The sequence below is a fragment of the Diceros bicornis genome, chromosome 1 (assembly GCF_020826845.1).
Source record: "Diceros bicornis minor isolate mBicDic1 chromosome 1, mDicBic1.mat.cur, whole genome shotgun sequence".
NCBI classification, from domain to species: domain Eukaryota; kingdom Metazoa; phylum Chordata; class Mammalia; order Perissodactyla; family Rhinocerotidae; genus Diceros; species Diceros bicornis.
The window spans coordinates 85,773,726-85,794,287 of NC_080740.1; positions in this window are offsets into that span (position 1 = coordinate 85,773,726).

Here is a 20,562-nt window from a genome sequence, read left to right on the forward strand (position 1 = left end):
ATGTCTGATACTCAATCAAAACTTACAAGGTATTGCAAGAGACAAGACCATATGCCTAAAAACAAAGTGAAAAAATAAACAGAATCAATTATGTGAGCCAATAAATTCCCTTTTTGCTTAAGCCATTTTGAGGTGGGTTTCTATCACTCACCATAGAAAGATTCTTAACTAACACACCTAGAGGACTTCACTGCCCATGCCAGCCTATTAACATCACAGCAGCCATGGCAGAAACTGAACTACAGTTTTCTCTCCTACTTTATCCGAGTTTGAACCAGAATATTTTAGACCAAAATCCTGATTTTTCACTAAGCTGCTACTGGGTTTCTATGGCAACAAAAGTTGCCATATATTTCTGTTCTCTGTCTTTCCCTGTTATCCCTAGCAATAGTAATAATAGCTAGCAATTGGTATGGAACTTTCTAGTTTATGAAATGTTTCACATACATTACCAATAGTCAAAATCACATGGAGTACTTAGGGTAAATAACAGTTTCTCTGTCCACAGGTGAGTAAACCTGAGTATGTGATTATGTCTTAGCTGTAAATGAAGAAGCTGAAGGTTACAGAAGTTAAATGGCTTGCCCAAGGTCACACAGAAGTAAGTGGCAGAGAAGTATCTTGAACCCAGGCTTCCTGACGCCACTGGACAATGGGTCCAGTAGCTCTGGGTTCTAGTCCTAGCTCTAGTGTTCATTGGCTCTGCAACCTTGAGACAGTCACTTCCCCTCTCTGTGCCTCAGCATATTCATCCGCCCTCCAAGACTGTACTTATTGCCCTTGACCCCTCCTGACATTCTTCAAAATGTGTCTAGTCTATGTTCTCAACTTTTAGAGCAAAAGGATTTTACTATGAGGTCCCTGGATTCCCATTTCAGTGGATCCATGAACACCATGGAATTATAAATAACTTTTGTGTGAACACATAAATGTTCGTTTTGTGAGGCACATCAGAGTTCTATGACCCCAAAAGTTTAACACTGAGAGCCGCCACGTTGTATGAGCAGCCACACATGACAGGCCCCCCACATGTTTCCTCTTCTCTGTCTGGATTTGCATTTGAACATGAACTTTCAATGCCCAACACAAGGCAATGATCAAGGTCAGGAATTTTGGGTATCAGGGCAGGGCCAATTCAGAGGACAGTTTCGGATAGGAAGTTTTTGTTTCCTTCGATAAAAATAGCATTCATAAGGATAACGCACTTACGACTGATATCTCGATTTTGTTTTTGATCTTCATTAATAATTCTGTCTTCGAGAAAGGAATAGAAGTAATGATTCCCCATTGTATGACTCCAAGAGGTTAAAAAATCGTTCAGGTTCAACAGTCACTGCCTGGTCCCTTCTTTTTCTCTCTTCAGAGGCAGAGCCAGGACTTGAAATTGGGATTGCTGGCCATGCGGGTCCTTTGTTCCTCCCCGGGGTAGAATAAGTGCAGTGAGGAAGAGGCAGAGTCCTAAGCACATTTCTTCCCCACAGCCCCTTGCTGTTTCCTGAAGCCCAGACTCAACAGGCAGCCCATGCAGCAGCCCTCCCAGGACACTGCTCCCAAGGCCCTGAGGGATGGCTGAAGTAGCCGGGCCTCATGGCATGGCGTTAACAAATCACAGTTTTTTAATAGCATACTGTCCCCTCGGTCACATGTATGTTTGTGGGCATGATAGAGATTACTAACCAAGTGCAGCTGGCCTCAAGCTGACGGCCAGGACACACGCGTGTGTGCGCACATACACACACACACACTCATGTTTAGAGGATGCCTGCTGCCAATTTCTCGCCTGGCAAACCAGAAACATTTTAGCGGTTTATAAATATGATCCCAACCCACCTCGGGACGCTTCTCAGGTTCAAGCCCATCTGTATCAGGTGCTCACGGGCTCTGAGCCCCTTTCTGTCCACACCCTCCCTCCACCCCACAAACCTTCCACGTCCCATGATGCACAGCGTGCTCCTCAGCACCAAAGAAACCTCTGAACTGGACAATTTCATAAGCTGCATCGGTCATGTCTTGATTTGTTCGTTTTTTCTCTCGTGTTGTTGAAATATTATTTTTTCCACTCATATACCACCTCCTCTCACCCCTCCCAAATCAGCCTGTTGGAAAAGATGTTTATTTTGCTTTTCCTTGGCATAATTTAATATCAGACAAGTGCATCTCTGATGCAGACAGTATATTCTTGGGGCACACATTTGAGATCCTGGTTGATTAGAATTACAAATTTGTCACGCGATCCTGGCCAACTTGGAACTGGTGCTCTGACATCATGTTTATGTCCTTTTGGCCTTGCCAGCGGTTGCTAGGATTGTCAGGGGGGCTTTTCTCAGCAATAAGCTAGGATTTCATAAATAGTTGGCAGTGCCTTAAAAGAAGGCTGCTCTTTAACATGAGATAATGTATGTTTCCTTTCTACTTACTTGGAGTAGGTCGTATTGGGAGCCACCCAAGTTCACTTTTAAATCATTTCTCTGCATGCCAGACGCAGCTTTTGAAGTCGTCTGCCCCAGCCCACAGGGAAGCCAGAGCCCTGGCCTCTACCGGTGGCCCCACTGTGTGCCCCTCCGCCCATAACAGGAAGTGTGTCAGAGCCGGGTGGGCACGGGGTGGGTGGAGCAGGCCCACGGGGCTCAGTTCCACCAAACGGAAAAACCTCTGACGTGTCCTCGGTGTATGTGTCTGGAGCTCGAGCAGGTCAGATGTCACCCTCGCCTCCAAGTCTCAACACCCCTTTTTGTCTGCCCCGCTGGCCTTCAGATGTAGCACATGGCATAACAGCAGGCTTTTTCAAAGCGCAGGCCACAGGAAATCGCATTTGAAGTGCCTGGCATGGAGGGTATTTTTATACAGTTCACTTTTTCCCTTTTCTTTTCATCTGTTTTCTGCATTTTTTCAGTTTGCTCTTTCTTCTAGATTTATTGTTGTATTATTCTATTTTTAAACCAAGACATACTTTCCCATCAGACTCTTTAATGTAACTCATATGAAAATTATCGATGGGTGGACCTCAGACGGTCCAGGAGCTGGATCCAGTGGGAATCGACTTCCCGAAGTGCGGGTGCTTATCTGAATCCACACCAGCTGCTGTGGTGTAGGAGAGCAGAGCACAGAGAACAACCCTCTCCCTTCCTCCTCACTGACCAATCTAAGATGCAACAGTGTGGGCTCCCGGCCCTTCCCCTTGGACGTGTAATGAATGCTGTCTTGTCCCCGTCAGTTTGTCTCCTCTTCGGTATGGAAACACAGTATTCCAATAAGGATCATGGAATCCTCAACATGGGAAGGAAGAAAACCAGTCTTGCCCCCCTTGGGGACTGGTCCACAGGAGCTGGATTTCAGAGCAGGATGGGGTGATGGTCACACTCAAGCCTCTTTGAAGCTCTTCCATTTCTCAAGGGGACCACCTCAGCTCGGAAGCCAGAGGCCCGGGCTGAAATCCCTGCTAGCCTTGTGGCCAGGGGTGAGCTCCTTAACCCCTGTGCCTTGGTTATCTGTAAAACTTGAATGAAATACTTTTCTTCTAGAGCTGGAAAAATTAGAGAAATTGTTTGTCATCAAACAAATGATATGTACTCAGTAAGGTGCTAGCTGTTCTTACGATTTCCAAGATTTGTTCCCATATCCCCATTCAGTCTGAATTTATCTCCTCTCCCCCAACTTCCAGCTGACAGCTTGTCACAGTTTCCCTTTTATTTATTTTTGTTTATGTATCTTATGTGTCTTTCTCCTCCCTCTGCCCACATTGGAGAGGTTATGAAGGGAAAGGACCGTATACCATGTGGCCTGGCAGTTAAAAACACAGACTTGAGAGACCAATAATCTGTCTTCACTGCTTATTAGTGAGTCCTTCATCTATTCAGCACAGATTACTGAGTTCTTGTAGGCACTGAGGATTCAGCAGAGAGCAGGACAGTCACGGTTCCTGCAGCGGGTCCTTGTGGGTCTCCTCTTGCTCCAGCCCCAGCGGGGGCAGACATCTCTGTGCAAGCTCAAACAGGCCTTGTGCTTGCAGCATCCCGCCTAACAGGTGCACTGATCACATTCTGCTTCCTGTCCCAGAAACTGGGGACATCAAAAGGGCCTATTTGGCCCTTATGCAAAGGCAGCCCAGAAGTGTGGGGTTAACACTCCTGGGGGTTACCCTCAACTAATGGGGGAAAAAAGCCAGTGGATAAATCCTCCAGCTGCATATCCTTCATGGAGACAACTCCAGAAGACTTCTCGTACACTTATCAGAGGTCCTAGGGGAATCGAGGCCCTGTGGCCTACAGTGACAACATTGATAGCACTCCGTCATATTGACTTTTCCTCCTTCCCTCTCCCACTCTTCCTGCTCCCTCACTCCTGCTTCCTGGCATCACCTCCCAAATCAACTACCTGCACCAAATCCTTGACTCAGGCTCTGCTTGTAGGAGAACTGAAGCTAAGACAATTTCTGCTCTCATAATGTTTATAATTTAATGAGCATAGAGAGACAATAAATAAATTAATAAACAACGAAGTAATCCGATAATAATAAGTTCTGTGCAGAGAATTAAAATGAGATGATACGACAGAGAATGGTTAAGTGACTACTGTATTCTGGGTGGTCAGGAAAGGTCTCTCTGAAGCCACAGGAAGGAGCTACCCTTACAAGAGCACCTGTGGCAGCTGGAACAGCTGAGACAAAGGCCTAGGATGAGAACGATCTTGGCACAGTCAAAAAATCTGGAGAAGGTCAGGGTGGCTGCAGCGCGTGGCTGGGGAAGAGAGTGGTCCAAGATAGGGTCAGAGAGGTAAACGGGCCAGATCAGGTAGGTTTTTGATAAGTCAGGATAAAGATTTTAAATCTTATTTCTAGTAGTAGGGCCATTGAGCGTATTAAGCAAGCTAGTGACATGATCTGATTTACATTAATTAACCTCTTTGAAATCCAAAAACCATGTACAACATTTACAACCAAACCAGGTAAAAATGAATGCCCACAAACCCTAAAGCAACAATAGCCATAAGCCCTCCATGTTATTGACGTCTGTGAGAAAGAAAGGAGGAGGAAGCAACAAGGCACCTGATCGCCCTGAGTTCAGAAAGACCCAAAATCGCCAAGAGCCTTTCATGAGACAATGCAACAGGCCAATCTGAAACCAGCAGCTGAAACTAGGAGAGGTTATGCTGAATTCAATAGCGGATGAGCGCCATCAGTGAGGCCTGAGAGGTTGTGCAGTTTAGTCCCTACAAACTCTCCAAATGGACCCACGGGGCTCCTTTCTGGGACAGGGTCCCACACTGAGAAGAAACTGCTGGGAGTGGAATCAAAATTAAACAGGACAAAGAAAACAGAGACAAAGGAATGAAAAAGTACAGATAAAGTAGAGGAGGGGAACAGAACCAGGAAATCCCAAACGCAAGTTGCTGTACTTTTTAACTTTACATAAAAATAACATAAAGGGGACTGTGAAGTTACAAAAGCTTCCTAAACCAATTTTCTTTCTAGAAGGTCAGGAAAATTAAATTAACAGAAAAAATACCAAGAGCAAATCCTGCACAAATTTACTGTAAGAAAAAAGAGACTAAAGAATAGAGTAATAGTCCAACAGATAATAAGAGCACACCAGAAAAATCCTTTAAAAAGAGATAAAAAGTCTAACATATTATTTCAAAATAAGTAAAAGACATTAAGAACAACATAAATCAAAATTTTAAAACCTCAGAAATGAGATGACAGAATTCAAGACAGAATTAGAAATAAAAGAAAAAAATCATTTTATAAATGAAGACTAAACTGGAGGAAACACAAGTGCAGGCAACACAACAAATAATGCCTTAAGAGAAATACAACACGGAAAAGAGACAATTTTCTAAGATAAAAATATTTTTTAACAATAACAATAATTGGAGAGAAAGTTACAAATACTGAACAGAGGCAAAGGAGATCCAACATATGGATAAAAAGATTCCCAGAATAAAACCAAAGTGAAAGAACAAAACAAATACTAAAATCTATGATTCAAGAAAATTTCCTAAACTAGAAAGATTTGAAACTGCCTATTGAATGAAACTTCTCATGCATCTGAGAATTTATTGACCCAACATGACCAACGCTAAGTCATATTCTAGTAAAATTACTGAACTTTAAAGAAAAAGAAAAAAAATCATTTAGGCATCTAGGCAAAAAAAAGCATGTGACTTATAAGGGAAAGAAAATGTGATTGTCATCAGACTTTCTAACACCAACGCTTTATGCCAGAAGACACAGGAAAGAAAAAGTGAGCCAAAGATTTTATATCTAGCGAAACTAACCTTCAAATATAAAACCTTCATTATAACCTTCAAATATATTAAAACTTAAACAAACTTATCAACTCAAGGAATATTATTCCCATGAGCCTATTGTAGAATCTTGTTTTAGAGAACAAGCTTCAGACAATAAAAACACCTGGTGGTACAAATTATGTGTAGAATTAAGACTAAATGAGAATTAAGAGGGAGAGATTATAGAAGGAAATGGCTCTTTATTCTGACAATACAGATAGAGTACAACCATTTTTTTTAAGTGAGAAGAAAATGGAGCTAGTTTATGAAAAAAATGACTGTTTTCAGCAATCTTAATCAGTGGTGGTGGCATTAATATTGTCATTTTGAGGTTGCTGTATGAATAAAGTGGAACAAAGCAAATGAGTCATTATGGTATATTCTAATTTTACCATCTCCTATGTCATCAAGAACCAGGATTCTCAGTGTGGAAGAAAGTAGATGAAGATTTAACATAGAAGAGGCTAATTAAAATCTCTGAAGTCCTGAATTTGAATTCGAAACATCAGTATAAACTCACAAGATATTTGTCTATGTGTGTGTGGGGGCACACCCATGTGTTCCAGTGAAGAGGCCTGGAAACAATGACCAATCCAGTAGCAACGAACAACCTCAGCGCCCAGATTGTGGTCTTTAAATACTACTTCCTATTAGCAGAAACCAGGGCTCTTTGGAGAAATGGCTGATTCCAAGTCTGGAACTGGAAATATACAAGATGAGCCTGGAATATCTTGACATACCAGATAGCTTCAGAGCTACCCAAGGCTGGTGACGTTGTATCAAAAGGAAACAGAAGCCAGTGTGAAGAATCTCCCACTTGCCAAAGAGGGCACAATTTGAACTTCAGTAAGGCTAAAAGTTGCAATGGCCTGAAACCCATCAAATATGTTTAAATCTATGAGTTTGTAATTATATTTTTAAAAAGTAATTAATTACTTTTGGTGGATGATAGGGGTCCAATTTATTGACTTGAAAACCAGGTAAATAAAAGGAAGGAAACAAGCATTAACCTTGTCTTTCCTACATATACTTACCCACAGGTAACCCAACAGTCGATCAGGGGAAGCATCTCTTTAAAAAATTATTGCAGCCAATATATAAAAACAAAATGATAGTCTTAGATTATCACCATTTTCACAACCCTCAGTGAATTAATGGATGCAGCATTGAGCAGCAATGACTGCCAACATCACGAAAAAGCAGACTAGATATTACGGCTCCTGATGAAAAGTACACACCACCACCTGTAGTCCTGCCAAAGGGCTTGAACCTGAGTCTGATCAAGCCTCTGACAGCTGCCAATTTGCAGGAAATATAGGGGACAGAGGAACACATTAAACTGCACCAAGAGAATGCAAACAGCAAAATCCCTAGTGTTGAGGAGTATACAGGTCAACTGATCTGAGTTCTTGAATACATAAATTATAGGGAAAAAAAGGATATAGAGGGAACCTATAGATTAAAAGAGACTTAAAAGAGATATCAAGTTTTTAATGCATGAGTAAAACTAAACTATAGTGTCTAGGGCTGCACATTTGGGTGATAAAGCCATAAAGAAAAATGAAGAAAAGATTACTATGAAAGCCAGGACATTGCTTACCTTTGGGAGGACAGGGGGCTTGGTTTCAGGACAGGGCACATGGAGGGGCTTTTGGGTGGCTGGCAAAGTTCTGTTTCTTGGACGGGGTGTGGTTACAAGAGTGTTCACTTTATAATGATTCTCTAGGACATACATTTGGTTTGTGTGATTTTTCTTTATCTGCATTTTAGTTCACAATAAGAAAAGTTTTTAAGAGAAAAGAAAGAGAAAGCATCTGGTGCAGAGGACGCATTCACTGCATGTTCACTCCTGTGGGCTGAGTGGACAACAGATAGACTGATCCAACGACTGGTGAGTAAGTCAGTTTCTCTAGAGCAGGGACCTCCTCTGTCTTTGTGCACTGCTGCATCCCCAGCACAAGCACCGTGCCTGGCAAATAGCAGGTGCTCAATAAATGTGAGCTGAAGGATGGAGAGCTGCATCTTCAGTGTGTTTGACCAGCATAGGTGAGCATCTTGCTTATTCCCACAGCATCTCCCGTTCAGAATCCCCATGCTTTCCGTCCTCTGGATTTTAATCATGCTGATGATAGAAACTGTCTTCCTTCCTTCTCTCCAAATCCACCCACCTCCCTCTCTCTGGGGCCCTCTCTGATTAGTCCAGGCCCCTGGAGCTCTCTCTCCTCTGAACCCTGAATTCTGGCTGTATTTACTGCTTGGCTTTCATATGGTACCAAAGCCATCCCCACATCCTTCCTGCACACAACCCGAGATGCCTAACTGGACATCCAGAGTCCAGCATGATCCGACCCCTGCTACCCTCCACCACTTTGCCTTCCACCACTGCCCTCCTGCAACCAGTTCCTCAAACGCACCATGCTCTCTCCCATTAGGTCTGCCTCATGTTGCACACGGCGTCCCCCCTGCTCCACCACCCTCCCCACTCCTTTCTCTACTAGTGAGTTCCTTTAAGATTTAACTCCAAAGAGGCCTTCTTTGGAGTCCTTCTCCACAGACCTCTGCTGAGACCCTTTTCAGTATTCCCTGGTATCTGTCATAACACTTATACTACAGTGTGACAGTTTGCCTACAGGACCACCTCCCTCGGCAAATTCGGAGCTCCTTGAAGTCAGATTGGATCATTTGTCTCTGTGTGCCCAGTGCCCAACAGAGCACCCTCAAACCTCCATCCCCCACCTCCCCATAAATATCCTCCTCTAATGTCCCCTTTTGAGGCACTATGAGACTGTCAGGGTGGTGCTCTCCCTTGCTCAGCCAGTTTAACAAACTCAGTTTCCCTGGTGGTCTTTGTATGGACTTCAACAGAACCTAGGGCAGTGTCTGGCACTAGTGGGTACCTGGAAAAATATTTGTAGGAAGGAGGGAAGAAAGGAAGGAAGGGAGGAGGGATGGAGGGAGGGAGAAAGGAAGATAAGGAGGGATGATAAAAGCAGATTGAGTATTGTGCATCAATAATGAACGATAAATTAAAAATTTGGCATTTTATTATTATTAATGAGTTTTCCAAAGGGCACAGAGAAGGGTAGTTTGGGCTGCAAATGTATATTTACTTTACCTTGGAGACAGCCAACCTCTCCCAGCTTCATCTGTTATTTCAGAAGCAGAAAAATTAACTTACTTATCCTGAAAAGAAGTGAAAATTTATCCAAAAAATTCTTTTATTCATCCACTCAAACACACACACACACACACACACACACACACACACACCCCTCCCTTCATCCCTTTGTAGTGTATAGTCTCCGACTTTTAAAAAATGGTTGTTTCTTTCTGCCTGAAAGACTGTATTAGCTATTCAGGGAATACTAGCCCTTTCCTTGGACTCAAAAAAGTATTTTATCCATTAAAATCTAACCAGGGTGTAGTAACCATAAAATCCAGCCGCTCTGTTAGGAAGACGGATATCCTCAAAGATTTATGTCTGGCCGTCTCAAAGAAAATGTGTAAGATGGAGTTTTCTCAGAGACTTCCTGGCTGCGCTCCACCCCACACATAATTTCTGTTTGTATAAACCTCAGATCAAAACTCAGGAAGGGTTAAGGGAAACCTTTCTGAACCACAGGTTATGTCTGCTCACCATCCTCGGTTGACCGTTTGGAATGAATTAACCAGTCCCTAACCAGCCCACAACTGGCTCTTGGATGGAATTAACCAAACTCTTCAGTCCAAATGGTCAAATCATTTGGGGTCTGAGATTCCATCCAGATTTGGGATGAGGATATATTCAAAGTCATTTGCATGTCCTTATAATTGTGGTGAGAGATAATGAAAACACACCACATTATTAGTCTCCAGGATATGGTGGAGCCCACTGGAAACAGCAGAATTCGGGAAGGGGTGGAGAAGGGGGTGTGACTATTTTGAATGAACCTGAAAGAAAATACTTCCCGAACCCTCTTTCAGAAGGCGATTTCAGTTCCAATTTTTCATAAGGTTGGAAAAAGTTAAGCAAACGAGAACTATAGACACTTCTTTATAGAAGTTTTTTCTCTTTAATTGCTGTTTTTGTTTCATGAAAGAAAAGTACCATAAAATAAAAGCTCATTTCTGGTTCGGCAAGGTAGCGAGACCCCTGAGAATGCCACAAAAGGGCTGACTTGACTCTGGCCAGCCAAGGAGTCCTGAAGACTTGAAGGGCCATATATTTCCATAGAGAGGTATGTGACTCTCCCACCCTCCACCCGAAAGGTCTCTCCATACATTTGAGACGGTTTTTTAAATCTGAACTATGGGACCGTCTGGTCGCTGGCAAGCATTCCAGACAAGTGGTTTTCTAAGAAGCCAAGTTCTGGTTTGACTCTTTGATTGGAAAAGTATCTATTTCACTAAGGGTGATAGGCCCCTGGATGCATTCTCACCAAAAAACCCATAAACCAATACTTGAAATGCCAGCAGCGAGTTGTAGGGAATTCTTTTGGTTTGCCTTCAAGGACACAAAACATCGCAAAGGTCTTCTCTTTGGCAGAGAGGGGCCTGGTGTGGAAGTCCGCCCAGGGTGTGTGCGGAAAGAATCAGACGTGGGAGTCAACAGACCTGGGTTCGAATCCTGGCTCGGTCACCAGCAGGCCAGTCAGACCTTAGGCAGGCCTCTTCACTTTTCCTGAATCTGGCTTTCCTCATCTGTAAAATGAGGGCACTGACCTCAGTCTCAGGGAGATGTAGGGGCTCGAGGAGACGACATTTGCATGATTCCTTCCACCATGCCTGGTACACAGCAGGCGCTTAATAAGTGTTGGTTTCATATCCATCACCCCACCATTATAGTAGAGTGGTGGAGACACACAGTCTCTCTGAGGTCACTGAATCCCTTCCAGGACCTCTATCTGGTGTCTTCAAAGAGAAGAGAGTTCGTCACCTGCTTTCATTAATCCAATCAACAGATAATTACAGGTCATGGACCCCGGGACGGCACAAGGTCCCAAACAGGAGGGATTCTAAAGATACAGAGGGCATTTCCCCTGCATAGCAGCTCGTGCCAGCACAAGGCAGACCAAAAAATGCATAGGAAGTATTTGCTAATAACCCAAAGTTGTGACTAGACAACTAAACAGAGAGGAAGAGTCACAAAGCTGCATGCCTTCAGGACCAGGCAGGGAGCGTAAAGGTGGCTGGTACACAGCAGGAGAGCCCAGGCCCCATCCGAAGGCCGCTGCCAGCACCAGGCAAGTATCATTATACAGGAACGTGGGTCACTGTAGCCAAATTTCTCATTCTTCAAGAAAAATCAGAAATCTGTATTTCTGTGCAAAGGCTCTTAATTTTTAAATATTGATAGTTTGTGAAAATTTAAACATCTGTCTGCAGGCCAGGTGGGTAGCTGGAGGGCTCCACCAAGGAGGTCGGGCTCACGCCAGGCCTAGAGTGGGGAGTGGAGTTCAGATTTGCCTATTTGGGTGTTTACTTCGCAGACACTTCTTAGGAGGTGGTGTAGCTTAGTGGTTATGGACTTGCTATCTGATTTTTCATCTGCAACATAAGAAAAATGACATTTATTCAGAGGGTGGCTGTAAGGAGTGAGTAAGATCAAACTCGTTAGATTCCGGACAACCAAGAGCTTGGTCTTACTAGCCTTTGTTATCCCAACCATCTTGGCTGTTGTAATTGCTGTGGTTATTGACAGCAGGGACCAGCGGCACGTACTGCTCTGCCCCCGTCCACCCCAACCCACCCCCATGTGGAAAGCCCATGCTTGCCCCTACCTTGACACAACGGCCCCGTCAAATTGAGGATAACATTGTAATCCCCATTTTACAGATGAGGAAACTGAGGCAGCACAGAGAAGTGAAGAAACCAAGGCAGGGTTACACGGAGAGTCAGTGGAGAAAAGATGGGAACTGGGGTCTCCACAGTTCACCTTCCATCTGCTCCACCCACACCCACAGGACCTGCTCCGTGGATGGCCGCATGTGTCCCTGTGTGTACAGGATTCCAGGAGCCCCACACCCCTAGAAGCTTCTTGTGGGTTCATCTCACATAGGCCCATGACACACTATCCTCACCCTGTCCTGCCCCACCATCCAATTCCACCAAAATCTCCTTTGAACTGGGTTGCAAGGCTCATCCACAAATCCCAGGAAGCGTCCTGGACACAGAAAAGGGTTTCATGGTGTTCCTTATAAAAGCTCAACCTGACATGCAGCTATTGTGTCAATGATCCCTCTATTCCCAATTGCCAGAAACCCAAGACAGCTTAAAACAAAAAGAAACTGGCTCAAGGTCTGCGGGAGCCTCATTTCGGGCTGCATCTACACACTCACGCTGTTTTTGTTAACTTGACCTGGGGCTCCCGACCCACAGCTCTGGGGCAGGTCTCCCAAGTGCAGACCCTGCCCTCCTCAGGAGACCTCTGGGGAAGGGACACGGGGCGTGTGGACTCAGGGAGCGTGGGCAGTCCGAACTGGGGCAGCACTTCAGCCCAGAAGCGGCAGAACACGGATGTTTTGGTCTCATTTGAAACCGTTTCAGCCCAAGGCGGGGTTCGGAGGACTGGCTGCCAAGCCCAGACACTCAGCCTCGGCCACGTTCATCTGACAGACGCTGAGGCTCGCTGTGTGCCAGGAACGCCATGGATCCAAGGCACCTTTACAGGGTCTTCTCGTCCCACGGGCCCTTGGCCGTCTACCTTACTCGCATTCAAATATAAACAGTCAGAGAGAAAAAGAAACATTCAGAACAGACCCAAACCATGCTGTTCCCCCAACCCAACTCTAAGCACTGAGCATCCCTGCTCTTCCCTCGGCTCTGCTGCCTCGTGTCCCTCCTACAGTGGGCGTCCTGCCCCTCTGCGGGTAACTCTACTGTTTAAACAGATCCTTTAGTTCAATGTGTTCTTGTAACAGCTTCGACTTGTGCTCAGATGAAGACACAGCGGTCTTCCCCATTGACACAAGAAAAGGAGGCTGCACTGGATTTTCAAGAGCCTTTGTCTCTTCTTACTTCACTCTACTCCCTTTTTGCCATGAGTGCTTCTCTTCCAGACCCCAATCTTCATGTCAGACAGCGGATGTGAAGAACTCAGGCTCTGGGGGCAGACAGGCCTTCATTCATATCCTATGTGTGTGATCTTGGTGAAGCCCTTAATCTCCCTTAGCCTCAGTTTTCCCATCTGTAAAATGGAGATAGTACTCGTTCCTACCTCATAGAGTTGCTCTGAAGATTCCATGACAGAATGAATGCAGAGTGCTTACTTCGAAGCCTGATGGTAAACGTGCAAGAAAAGGGAGCCGTTATCCTTATTGTGGGTCCAGAGTTTTACATGTGTTATCTTTTCTTTCCTTATAACAACCTTACAAGGCAGGTGTTTTTATGCCCACTTTACAGATGAGGAAACTGAGGCCTAGCAAGGTAGAGTGTGCAGCCCAAGGTCTCACGGTAATTGAATGATGAGGTAGGATTTGTTATCAGGACTGCCTGGCTCTACAGCCCAGGACCCTAACCACCAGTGCATCAGAGTTTCTTTAAAGAAAGCCCACGGCGAGTGTAGGCACCCCTTCACATTCACACATGCCATCACTCTATGCAGCTGTCGTTGGCCAGCACAGGGCTAACTTCACCCCCCCATCTCCTGTATCTGCAGACGCCCCCCTGTCTGCCAAAGGCCCAGCGTCCAACCAGGACTTCCAGGAACAGCGAAGTCACAGACTCCCACTCGCACGCACCAGCATCTCACATGGCAAAGGAGATGTTTGCCCTCCCAGCCCCAGCAAGACCTCTTACGGGAGTCGGGGGATGCCTCTTAATTGTCTCTATGCCCATCAGCCGAGCCCTTCTCACACTCGAGCATCATCTTGCTCCCGAAATCAAGTGGACAGGCTATCACATCTCAGAATTCTAGTCCTCGGCTAATTTTCCATGAACAGTCTTGGATTCAGGAGCAAGTGGCCTTAGGAATTCAACAACCCCACCGGGGTTTCTCCCTCACCCTCAGCCCGAGCCTCAATTGAACATACTCAGCTAACTGAGGTGAGCGCTCCACACTGCAGTCTTTTCCAGCCCTGCCCCTGCAGGTGGCGGCTGAAGTCATGTGCAGAAGGACCCAGGTGTCTGAGGAATTCTCAGAGCCCTGTCGCTGATTCATTTGTCTGCAGACATTCTAGACTCCACGTCTCCGAGACAGGCCACGACAGAGTGCATTACGAGGTGAGCCTGCCTGATTTTTCCCTCCAGCTTACCCCCCTTTTTCTCTTCTTGGCCTCAGGGCTTGAAGTATCCTGGACATATTTTTCATTTTTCCAAATATCAATTGCTCCTTTATTCCCTCTTCGAAGCAGTGAGTAATAAGAGTTGTGTCTGGTCCTGAAATTCCGACTGAAATAAATTAGCCCAATGACCAACAGGACGTGCCTAGAACAATAACGGCGGAATATTTGGCATATTACAAAAGAGCCCCTGGATGTCGAAGTACAGTAAGTCTAGAAGCACATTACGGCGCGATGTTGCCAAAACGGGTATGCAATGAGCCATCCAGGCAGCAGAACGCCTCATAAATTAATCCTGCTTTTTTTCCTTTTTGGTCCACTGTTCACAGTTCTTTTAGCCCTTTGGTTAATGGGGCATGCAGAAGGGTATTTTTGGTGTGGCCCGAGCCCCCAGCAGGCAGGCAGATGCCAAGGCCATGTGTAAATGTATATATTTGCCCCCTCACTCGTCTGGCATCCCAGGAGCCACTTGCAGTTACAGGAGCAGGGAGAGAACACAGACTTTGGAGGCAGCAAGCCGTTAACAAATATTGAGCACTGACTAGGTGCCAGGCACTGTGCTACCTTCTGGGGATGCCACAGAGCACAACAGGGAGATGGCCCCTGTCCTCATGGCACTGAGAGCTCAGCCGTGCCCCAGCCGATCTGAGCCGGGTCTTCGTCTCAGAGCAGACAGGAGATGGGGGCAGCAAGCTATGGTTTGATCTGCATCCCAAATCCCTCTTTCACTGGAAGGAATCATCCACTGTGGGAGTCTCGGAGGGGTGGCACAGCCCTCCCTCCCACTGCAGAAACAACAGAAGCCACCACTCTCCCCACCACCTCCTGGCAGCCAGGGCCCAGGCCTGTGACAATGCCTAGCCTAGCGGTTGCCCCTGCCCAGAGCTTTGAATTTTCAGGGAGTGCCCCAAAGGCTGTGGTAGGCCAGAAAAAGTCCCCCAAGTGATATCCCCATCCTAAATCCCTGGGACCTGTGAATTTACTGTATACTGCAGAAAAGGACTTTGCAGATGTCATTAAATTCAGGATTTTGAGATAAGACTATGCTAGATTATCAGGGTGGGCCCCAGTGCAATCCCATGTATCCTTATAAGAGGAAGATTTCACACACACAGAAAAGGAGAAAGTAATGTAACCAAGGAGGCAGAGATTGGAGTGAAGCAGCCACCAGCCAAGGAGTGCTGGCAGCCACCAGAAGCAGAAAGAAGCAAGGAACGGGTTCTCCCCCGGAGCCTTCAGAGGGAGTGCAGCCAGGCCGATACCTTGATTTCAGCCCAGGGATACTGACTTTGGACTTCTGGCCTCCAGAACCGTGAGAAAATTAATTTCTGTTGTTTTCAGCCACCCGATTTGTGGTAATTTGTTACAGAAGCCATAGGTAACTAACGCAGACACCAAGAGAATTTAGAACTCATGGCAGTGGAGTCCAACCACCCAGAGCCTGCACTTGTCCCTGTATACAGTTCTGGGTTCAGACTGCTGCTGTGATACGCTCTCCTTTGTGGTCCCGATGGCTGGGCCTCTCCCTGGGTCTTCAGCCCCTCCATAAATTCCAGGAGCTCCCTTGGGATGTCCCTCCAAAATGTGCCATCTCTGATTTTAGTTAGCCATAGGGGCCTCTGTTGCTTGCCATCATAGGTAGGAACTCCCACATGGCAGGGCTGTTGTGAGGATTAGGGACAAGCCATGTTTGGGCCCAGCACAGTGCCTGTCACCCAGCAGACGCACAACATGTCAGAATTCACAAACCAATGGTCTGCATTTCACCCATACAGCGCATTTCTTTTTCTAAAGTTAAATTTGTTACCAACATTTACAAGTCAGGATATTTTACATATAAGACTGAATTTCTAGCTTCTCTTGAAAAAATCAGAAGATTTTGCAACACTGGACCCCACATTCTCATGGCAACAATTGGCTGGCCCTTCTAGACATGGTATAATTTGCCACAGTCCCCACTAGGCCCTTTTGTTGTACACCCATTTTATTAATTGTTCAGTACTTCTGTGCATCTGAGTTTGCAATCCTTGTTACACATACAAGTCTTTCTTCCATCAGACTAAAGACAGAGTGCAGACCCAGGCTAGGACAGGCAAGGCGCAGGTTGGGAGGTCTTTGCCCATGAGGCTCAGTCTCCCCAGATATCCTGTCTTCTCCCCTCCAGCTAGCCAAAGATGCCTCCTCCTTTATGAAGCCGTCCTGTCCCCTTCCTTCATACCGCATGAGTCCCCACCCACTCCTATCCATGCTTGCCTAGTACATCATTTGTATCAGTTTTCTGGATAGACTTTTCATATAAAGTCTTTACATTCTTAAATTACTGGAAGAAACTATTGCATTGAGTTGGCACAAAGGCAGCCTGTCAATAAGTATTTGGAGAAGAGAATAGGAGGGGGGACGGGAAAGGCAAGAGATGGAGGGAGAGAGGGAGGGGGACTAACTGAGGTTCCTACTCTGAACCAGGCACTATCCTGTCAGTTCCTTCCAACTGGCCCTCCCAATGACCCCACAAGACATACATTATTATTGGCCTCATTTTTCAGATAACTGAGACTCAGAAACACAGTGACACAGGATTTGAACCCAGATGTGTCTGGGAGACAGGACTCAGCAGAGCGCTCCTGGTCTCGCTCCTTAGGGGTAGGGCAGACATCTCCCTTGGCAGGGTGTAATTTTTCGATTAGTTATTTGCCTGGAACTCTATTCATTCACACATTTTCCATTCGCTCCCTCCCTCCCCCATTCATTCCCACATTCACTCCGGAAGCCTACTTCCCTGGTCCACGGCCCCTCCCTCCTTTCTCATCCCCTCCCTTTTCCTTTACGGGGAAGTGGGAGCGCTGGCGGCGGTGCTGGGAGCGCCCGGCCCGGTGCAGCCCTTCCTCCGGCCCCAGCCCGCACCAGCTTCTGGGCATGCGCTCTGAGGGCCGGGCAGGGCACTCTGCTTCCCTCTCCTCCCTGCCCTGACGCCGAATCCCCAGGGAACGGTCCTCAGAGCGAATCAAAGAAGCCCCCTGCCTCATCACTGCGCTTCAGAGCAGTTTCCTGGAAGAATTCATTGGGTTTCCCAGAAAATGTTTCTTCTCTTTCCATGACTGTAATTCATTACTTTCAATGGGCCACAATTAGTTTAATGGGCAGGCCTTGAGTATCTGCATTTGACATTTGAAACGTTTCCCCGAGGTAAAGCCCAAGAGGCCAGGAGGTGCAAGACCATCAAGACGACGCGAACGGCCGTTTGAGGAGCCCCCATGTGGGAGCAAGAGACTTGCGATCTGGTCTCTTTCCTCCAACTGGCTGGGGTAGTGCCCTTTCCTTTTCTGGTACTGAGTTTTCCCGTGGAAAAGGCAGTGTCTCATGGCAGTCAAGCGCCTGGGTGCTGCAATCAGCCCTGGAGTTCAGATCTCAGCTCTGCCTCTCACTAGCTCTGTAACTTGGAGGAAGTGACTTAACCGCTGTGAGCCTCGGTCGGTCTCTTCTGTAAAATGGGGATAATAATATTATTTGCCACCTAGAGCTGTAACAATACAGTGAGGCGATACATGTAAAGCACTTCACACAGTGCTTGGTACTCAGTCATTTCTTGAAATACCTTAGCTGTGAATGATAATAATAATAAGGAAATTGTATAAAAAAAGAAATAGGCCAAAAATGGCCCCCACGACAGCAAACCAAGACGTTACTACAGCTTCAGCCCCTCCCAGGAATGTGACCTTTAAAACAGTTGATCTGAAATTTCCTGAGTTTCACTAGTGAGATAATCTGCATGATAAAGCCCATGTCAGTTCCTTTCTCCCCAAAAAAGGAGAGGGCCTGGCCCAAAATAACCCTTTCTTTTCTCTTGCTAATGACTTCCTTGCCCCACCCTCTTTCCTATAGAAACCTTCCATTTTGTACAACCCCTGGGAGTATCTCTGCTTGCTAGATGAGGTGCTGCCTGATTCATGAATCGCCTAATAAAGCCAATTAAATCTTCAAATTGTCTCGGCTGAGTTTTGTTTTTTAACAGATGCAGGAGAGGGAAGGAGGAGTGGAGGCTGTAGGAAATCCCCGGTGCCCAGCTGGGGCAGTCACGGAGCTGGAGAGGGAGGGGGGACACGGCTACTTCTGATGTTTCAAAAAGTTTGATGGGAATCCCACATCGATTTACCCACCGTAAAGCCACAAAAGATAACAAGAATGGGAACTAACTTTGCTTTTGGCTGAACTGACATTAACCCCTTGGGGTAAACTCAAAGATGTTGGAGTTAAATAGACCTGCACTCAGACCCCTGGCAGGGTGTGTGACCTTGAATAAGGAGAGTAACATCCAGACAGAGAGACTGACAGCCCAACCTTGCAGGGAGTTATGAGGATGAAACGAGCTAACGCATGGAAAGCACTGAGCATGGGATCCGAGAGAGAGGAGATCCTCAGGACGTGACAGCCACTCTGGCTAATATCCTTCCTTAGCCTCCCTGGGCCTCGGCTTCTGCATTGGTAAAATTAAAATCATACCACCTGCTTTACTCATTCAACAAATATTTACTGAGCCAAAGACTATTAATACAAAAATATATTCACCAGACCAAGGTCATGGCCTCTCAGAACCCACAGTTTGAAGCTGCTCATTATTCATCCATTCAACAAATATTTCTACCAAACGTTTAGTATGTAATAGGCCGCATAATGGGCATTAGAGACACAATGGCTCGTAAAACAGATTCAATCCCCAACTGCTTACAGAATTCTAGCCTGGAGAAGATGTAATAAAATGCCTGGCATAGAGTAGGTGCTCAATAAATAAAGGTTATCTGGGTGCTAATCAGAAGTTGTGTATGCATAACTTTGGGAAAGGTAACTCATAAAAATGTGGAAAATTATTGATTTCTTAACACATGAATTTGTTTAGTAGATGGGGCTTTTAAAATATGACAAAGTCCAAAGAAAATGAAATTTTTAAGTATACACTTAACAAAACGTGTACAGGATCTGTATGCTGAAAATTACTAAAAGCTGATAGAAGAAAACAAAGACCAAAATAAATGGAGGGGCATACCGTGTTCACGGACTGGAAGGCACAGCGTGGTAGGGATTTCAGTTCTCGCAAAATGATCTATAGGTTCAGTGTAATTCCTATCAAAATCCCAGCCAGCAAGGTTTTTTTGTAGACAGAGACAAGCTTATTCTAAAGTCTATATGGAAAGGAAGAGGCCCTAGAAGCGCCGAAATAATCTTGACAAAGAAGAACAAAGTGGGCGAAATCGCTGTACTCAACAGTGAGGCTTCCTCTGCAGCTACGGTAATCAAGACCGTGTGGCCTCATGCAGGGGTAAATACACAGACAGATAAAACAGAATAGAGAACCCAGAAACACACCCACACAAATATGCTCAATTGACTTTGACAAAGCTGCGAAAGCAATTCAAAGGAGGAAGGACAGCGTTTTCAACAGATGGTCTTGGAGCAATTGGACATCCACAGGCGAGAAAAATGAACCTTGATCCAAACCTCACATCTTAATCAAAAATTAACTCCAAGCGGATCATGGACTAAATTGTAAAGCATATAACTATGAAACCTTAAAAAGTAGGAGAAAATTTTCTGTTTCTAGGGCTAGGCAAAGAGTTCTTAGACTTGACATTAAAAACACGACTCATAAAAGAAAAAATTCATAAATTGGACCTCATCAAAATTAAAAACTTTTTCTCTGCAAAAGTCCACATGAAGAGGATGAAGAGATAAGCTACAGACTGAGAGAAAATATTTACAAAGCATATATCCAGCAAAGGATATATAAAGGACTCTCAACACTCAACTGTAAAGAAACCAATCCAGTTAGAAAATGGGCAGAGGATATGAACAGACATTTCACTGAAGAGGAGGTACAGGTGCCAAATAAGCCCAGAAAAAATGTTCAACATCATTAGCTATCGGGGAAATGCAAATGAAACCTCAATGATATATCACTATACACCTACCAAAATGTCTAAAATGAAAACACCAAATGTCGATGAGGATGAGGAGAAACTGAATC